A 7667-nucleotide genomic window follows, 5' to 3' on the forward strand; every position below is an offset into this window, starting at 1 on the left:
TGTAAATCATGAAGATGCACTGTAAGAATTTGTCTTGGTTTGAAAGACAGGTGTCTGCTAAGGAAGGCAGGAGCCTCCCTTGGAACGGCAGAGGCGACCTCCCTTCCCTCCGAGTTATTATGATTTTGAAATCAAGGGGCTTTTAGGCAAAGATGTGGGAAATAGGAATAACAGTTCTTTACTATTATATATCTATATGTGTATAACCAGTCAAACAAAGAGCAATAACTCTGGCAGTAACAGCAAACAATCACAAACCCAGTGCCAGCCTTCTCGGCTGTCAGGCCCTTTCCCCTCGGGTGCAGTTCCGCTCGCAGCCGGCAGGGGCGCTGGCGGCTCCCGGTGAGCAGGGCAGGTGCGATGGTTCCCCCGCGGCTGCAGGGGGCGCTCCGGAGCGAGCTCGGGGAGCACGCGGCACCGGTGCCCTGGGATCCCGGGAAGGGATGGGACAAAGGCTTCACAAACCCCTGGGCAGCCGATCCCGGTGTCCGGCCGGACCCTGGGGAACAGCAGGCTGGAATGGCAGGGACAAGCACAAAGCCTGGGTGGCAGATGAGATGTATCCAAATTGCGGAGCTGCGGTGGGAACCCCCGGAGGCCTGGGCAGGCAGGGCGAGCAGGGCTACAACATAGTGAAGGCTCGAAGCAACGGTGGGGGCAGGACGGCCACGGCCCAGCTCCCAGCGGGGCAGGGAAGGCGGGCTTGGGATCTCGGGGTTTCTCTGGCAGAAGGAAAAGCAGCCAAAGAAAGCAGCCTCCCTCTCTGTCCAAAGCCGGGACTGACTGTCCACATACCCAGGTGAAACAAAAGAGTAGCCAGATGCACCCCACCCCAATGGCAGGTCTTTTGTTTTTCTTAAGTATCCAGCAATTTTTCCCCCAGCAACATGTATGGGGAAAATTCTTTTAACAGAAAAAAACCTAGGAGAACTCCTAAAACCCCAACACAATTGCATTCTGGAAGGTATTTGAATATTCTTTTGAGAAAGCTAAGGATGTGGAGATTTTAAACTAATAGTTCTTCTACAATAAGGCTCCATTGAGTGGGGAAAGAGTGAGGGACAAAAGATAGCACATCTAATGAAGAACCATTTTTCTTTTAGCTGTTTGCAGAATGCTGGAGCCCAAAAAAGCCATAAACAGAATAGGGAAAGTATTTGTGAACTGTGGATGCCTACATGAAATGCACGAAATTATTCAGTGTTGAGGAATATTCCAGGTGCTGGTGGCTGGGCGTGCTGAATGTTGTGCCCTGGCTGGGGGGGAAGTGACCGGAGCCCCAGGCAAACAGCTGTGAGTGCCCTTCTACACTTCAGTGTTTTGAACAGCTGCTCCATATTAACCAGCAGCCTCCACCATTCAGGGTTTGGTGAGATCCCTGAGAGTGTTCTGCAGGTTCATTGGCAGCCTACATTGCATCTTCTTCACTGGTTGGTGGAACTGCAGATGGCGTCAATGGATTTTAAAAACTTGATTTTAATCTCTGGTATATTTATCAGTATTGGAAACACTGTTCTCAATGTTGCTGATTCCATTGTAATGCTTGCTGTTTGCTTGGCCTGCTGCTTGCGTGTGTTACCCATCTGCTTCTGAACGTTTTATCACATCTTTTGCAAACAGCTGAAGACTTAGAGTCGACTTGGAGATCTTTGAGAAAAACTACAGGGGACAAGGAGCTAGAGAATGTAATGGAAGAATGTTTTAAATCCAAGTTGAAAAACTGCTGTTCAGTAAAAAACAGTGACGAGAGTGTTAAGCAAAATTATTCTGCTGTTCTTCCAAACCTTTACATTTTAGATTGTACATTTTAGTTGTGACAATCAAGTAAAAATTTTGTTTTAAATAGAGAAGAAGCTGCGCACCCCTGATAGAACCTGCAAAACCTGAGTACATGCTGTCACTTCTAAGAGGTCCTTAGCTTTCCCCATCTTATCAAGTGATATTCTCCCTCTTGTGGAAGGACACATTACAAAAACTATAAGGGTCTTTTTCTAGGAAGACCATTTGGGAATTCTGTTATTTTTCATAAAACATTTTTGATGCTGTCATAATCATCCACATAACCACTAGGTCCTCCTTGTGCCTGGCTGAGAGCTGTCTGTCAACTACTCTTGTCACAGACATCATATGGATACAGACTCTTTAGAAAGGACAGGCTGGGAAGGTGAGGAGGAGAGGGTTAGCTTACTGCTTGTCTGTGGGACAGGTGATGGGTCTGTTCATAGCTTATGGGTCAGGATCAGAGGGGTGCCCTAATTGGGCTTGTTGTTACACACAGCAAACATATTTCATATTTTTATTAAGTTTACTTACAGTGTGAGTGTTTTGCACTCTTTGAGCTCCCTGGCCAACTCCAGAGCCTTAATCTAAAAATAAGGCAAAGCAGACTTAATTTGAAAACTTTTGCTCAGTAAATACATTTGATTATGAAATCTCCAGTAAATCCTGTCTATACAGTATATATGTCTACACTGTCTCCAGTAAATACAGTCTGAAATGTTGCATGTTTCCTCTGCAAGACTTCTTTATGCATTTGAAGAAGAACACACAAGACAGGTTGTTTGTACATATGAAAGCAAGTCCCAGTAGAGGATTTCTGGTAGTCTCACTTAATTCTCACAATGTATGTATGCATCACAATGATACATGTACCATCAAAGTTTGTATGATGCACAAACTAAGGTTCCCTTCCCAGGGTGGCCTTTCCAAAACTCATAAAAAATGTTACATGAGTATTAAAATAGTCTTTATAAATTTCAAATGCATTGGTATGCAACAGTTTGCAGTCAGAAGACATAAAAAAAAATCATTTTACTTAGCCCCATCCCTGGCAGTGTTCAAGGCCAGGCTGGATGGAGCTCTGAGCAACCTGGTCTGGTCCATGGCAGGGGGGTTGGAACATGGTGATCTTTAAGGTCCCTTCCAACCCAAACCATTCTATGATTCTATGATCATTTCAAGGACTGAAATCAAATATGCATTTTAATAAGGGCGGAAAAGAATCCAATCCTGTACTGTGTACTGTAAAAATAGATGAGAACTACTGACTATTATAGTAGGATCTGAGTAAACAGACCAAGAAGAGAATGAACTGGTAAAGGAATAAATCTTATATTTTATTTATTAAAGCACTGTACATGTTAATTATATATAGTTAAGGACAAACTCTCAGTAAATCTTAATTGAAGAGCCCTAAAAATTATAAAAGTAACTTAACTTCTAATTTTGCATATAGTACATCTCAGAAACATTTCCTTTTGAAGTATTGAAGTGAGGGAATAGATAACCCATAGCTATACTGAGTAACTCAAATTATATTTTAAATTTTGAAACTAAGATTCTCATGTTGCTCTCATGCGCATAGAAATACAAAAATATATAGACATGTAAAACATATTTACATATTTGGTATTTTCTTCAGTTCATTTTCTAAAGTAATGCAATAGGCAAATTTCTGATGTCAGGACTGAATGTATCACTGGCACACAATGCACATGACATTCTGTTCATTCAGTTAATGACTTCAAGGATAGTTTAACCAAGTATCACTGGCACACAATGCACATGACATTCTGTTCATTCAATTAATGGCTTCAAGGATAGTTTAACCAAGTGTTTGAAGAACTGTACACCAAGATTAAAGATATGTATTGAATAAGTTTTACTCTTTATCTCTTAAATATAGTAACCTGTTTTTGTAATAGCATAAATCAAAAAGCAAGGTGGTGGATGTGAGGTGGGAATATGGGTCTCGAAGCTGGGAAAAAAGTTCTTGAGGGTTATCAGTGGCCTCAATAACACATTTTAAAACTGAGCAAGTACCTTCCAACAGTTGGCTTACAAAATATCAAAATTTAATCACACTCTTCTAAATGCAGTGTAAAGTGAGTAAACATGAAGCATGATTTTCATAGAATACTTTAGTTTTAAAGGGATCTCTGGTGGTCCTCCAGACTGGCATCCAGCTCAAAGCAGCGCAGCTTTCAGATAGAGCAAATTATTCTGTCTTTTGTTTTATGAGCATTATCTTGTGTGTGGAAAAAGGGGAGGGAATGCAACTGAGAACTCTGTAGACACAGTCAGAAGAGAAATGCATGTTCTGTGTGTTTGCTTCAGGTTGCAGGTCCCTTGTCTGTGTATCCATGCCAGTCAAAGGGACCACTCTGCTCTGAAATTTTTTATCTGAAGAATTCCCCAGTCTGAGTTGAGTTTTCCAGCTTCTTCAGTGAAGAGGTCATAGTGAGGGAGCTGTTTGCTTGGGGTTTTCTGATCACTGTGATTGATAGAGCCAGCTGACAGACTGGAACAGCTTTAAAGGTATTTCTGCTTATTCAGCCTATTTACAATACTGGTGTGTTGTATTCAGTAGAATTAACTCACCTGATGCTTATTCCTTTAGACAAGTCTTTCATTCCATCCTTATTATTAACTCTGCCTTGTCATACAAGTTATCATGCTTAGTGCTTTTCAGATAAATCATTTTATTGGAAAATAGCTGAAGAGTTGCAGAGGCTGTAATCTCCTTCTGCTGGGGACTGTGTGAGTTACTGAAGAATTGGATATCAGCTGTTGCTTGAGACTCCTGGAGCTCTCAGCTGTGTACCCTGGTGGTTGTGACCACATTCCTGGCAAAGAAATCTGCTTACCATGTTTGGGCAGATGGGGAGCAACTCACCCTTCATTTTCTGCTTGAATTTCAGTTTGTCATTTTTTGTTTGCAATTTTCCATTTCCAAGGATCTTTTCATGATCACACCTCCCGCCAGTTTAGCAGCAGCTGCACATCTCATTAAAGCAGTTTCTATTTCTTGCACCTCTTAAATGAAGGTGTTACAAGACTAGACTGGACTGGACATTACTAATGAACTTTGTCGCACAGTATTAGCTATCTCTCTCAGCAGATGCCTTGAACTCTTATAATTCTCCCTGAGCCTTTCTACATCAAGGAATGCCAGTCCCAATGAGCATGGAGTGTTTCTGACACACTTGGTTATGTGGCATCAAATATTTTGCTAGCTGGACATAAACTACACAAGTTATTACGTAGAAATTGCTCATTTCATAGGCCTTTCACTGCTTTTGAAAAGACTTCTCCGTCTCAGAGTAGGTAATGATTTCTTTGCATGTGCAATTCTTGCTGTGACTGCCAGTAAGAGTTCCACCCATACCATGTTTTTTTTTCAAAATCTGAACTTCATCCATGAGTATCTGGTCTCAGGCCAGGGAGTTAATATTAAATAGTTTGCTGCAGAAACTCTCTGTTATAATTCATAGAGTATGCAATGAAAAGAGTGACTTGGAAATGGAATGTCCTAAATTCTTTGGCCATCTCCCTCAGCCATCCAGTCCTCAAGACACATTTGCAGTTTTATTTACTTTCTGAAGCTCTGATAGCCCTAATTTTTCCCAAGATTCTCTTAAAGTTATAGAGTTTTGGGAGTAAAAGATTTGTGTGTTGGATAATGAACTTTCAACCCCACATGAAATGATGTAATGCAGTTAAAAACTACTCTTGAAAGAGAGTGAGGTGGATATGCCTCATTCCAAATGTGGGTGACTTAAAGGGTCCCATTATGGAAAAATAAATGAAGCTTCATACTCATAATTACTTAGCTGACATGTTTAGCTGAGCAGCAATAAAACATACATCATCTAAATATATATTGTTAATCTTGGCAATGATTTATACCATGCAAGCTGAAATTACCTCACCCAGTTAGACAGAATTAAGTCAGTGAAAAGCAGCTAAGGATAATTAAGCTAGACAAAGTGGCAAATAGGTTTTTCACTGCTTAATATATGCTATTATAAATTATTTAAATACTAAAAGAAAACATGAAATTCCTTTATTTTAACCGTAATTGGTCCTGCTGTGGATGTGTTAAAACAAAAAAGATACTTCAGATATTTCATAACAGTAAATAAACGTGGTTTTATTTCATTTGGAGAACTGTATTAGAATGTGCAGATTTTAGGCTAAGAAATATCTGCAGCCTTGACATTCTTCTGATAAATCATGGATGTAAAGCAACAAACAAACAGAAGACAACAAAGAGAACTTTGCTGTTTGGGGGGGTGTGTCTGAATACACTTCTTTCTGTACTGCTTGTGAGAGAACATTTTTGTTTAGGTGTGTTTCTTGCAGTCTTTTCTAATCTGAGAGAAGTCAGCCTGGTTTTTATTTTAATAAAAGGAGAATGAAAACAACTGGATAAACATAACAAGAACAGTTTCAAGACAAAACAAGCCACCCTCCTGAGTCTTTAAATGTCCAAACAGATTCTGTGGAACATCTTAGGGCTGACAGAAGGGAGGCAGAACTCTCTGGGCATGCTTTGTGGGGAAACTGAGGCAGGAGAGGGTTTAATTTCTTCCCTCCCCCTTTTCATCCCCCCCTCCGCATCGGAGAGGAATTGTAGGGAAATGGAATTGTATAGGGAAGCCATGGGGTGAAAAACGGATTAGGAATAAACTGGGGATAGGGTAAACTTAGGAAAGGGTTCATATTGGGTATAGGGTAAAAGGGGAAAGTAGGCTGTGGGTAGGGAAATTGCTGGGATGGATATTGTTTATAATTTTGTGCATAACGGCTGCCTTTGACTGGAATACCCCCAGGCCCAGTAACATTTGCTGCTTGTAAACCCTTCTTTCCTTGCACTATATCAAATTGTACAACTTCCCCATCTCCTACACTTTGCAGGTAATTTTTAGGGTTATTCCTTTTAATGGCAGTTCTATGGATGAATAGATCTCCCCCTGTATCATCTCGTGTTATAAATCCATAGTTGTTTTTTACATTGTACCATTTCACAGTTCCTGTGACTTTCGTGGCTATAACTTCTCCTATCGCGTGCTTGCGTGTTTGTCGTGGCTGCTGGTCCCGTGTGGCTGCCGCCTCGCCGACTCCGACGTCTCGGCCGGGCCCCCGCATTGCGGCTGCTCCGCGCCCTCCGAGCGGCGCTGCTCCGGCGCGTCTGGGCTCTGCGCGGCCCCGCGTTGCCATCGCCGCCGGCTCCGTGCCCTGCGAGCGGTTCTGCTCCGCAAACTCCACGCTGCTTTGAGAGCGGCCCGGTTCCGGCTCGGCGCTGCGCGGCTTCTCGTGTCGCTGTGGAAACCGCCGCTTCTCCCTCCGCAGGGCTCTCCGAGCCGTGTGCTCAGAGCGGCCTGCCCCGCCGATGCCCAATTCCTGGCTGCTCGTGGCCCACGGCACCGCGGCACCTGCGGCATCGCTCCCTCACTGCGGTCGCGCGGCCGGGGACCCCGAGACAGGGATGGGGTCCGCGATAAGGCGCGCGCTCCCGAGGGGGCCGGGCGCATCCAGCGCAGGCACCTCCGCCGGCACGGCTGCAGTCATGTGCTCCCGGGATGGCGGCCACGCGTTCTTGGCCGTGGGATAAGTATGATCCTCTGCTCTAGGGGTAATGGGACCATACAAATGCTCCTCAAGAGCTTCACTGATTACAAGGGATGCACGGAGAGCTTCTATCGCTAGTCCATGTTCTGTTTGATCCCTTACCTTATCCCAGATCTCGTCCCAAAAACACCCATGACTAGTTCCAGAAGGTTCAATATCAAAAAGTAAGTCTCGAGAAATATAGAAGAAACTTTTGAAAAGCCAGTTAAAATAATGTTCTAGATCTCCTGGTTCTAATACTTTCTTGTTTTGTT

Source organism: Corvus moneduloides, chromosome 1 (assembly GCF_009650955.1).
Source record: "Corvus moneduloides isolate bCorMon1 chromosome 1, bCorMon1.pri, whole genome shotgun sequence".
NCBI classification, from domain to species: Eukaryota; Metazoa; Chordata; class Aves; order Passeriformes; family Corvidae; genus Corvus; species Corvus moneduloides.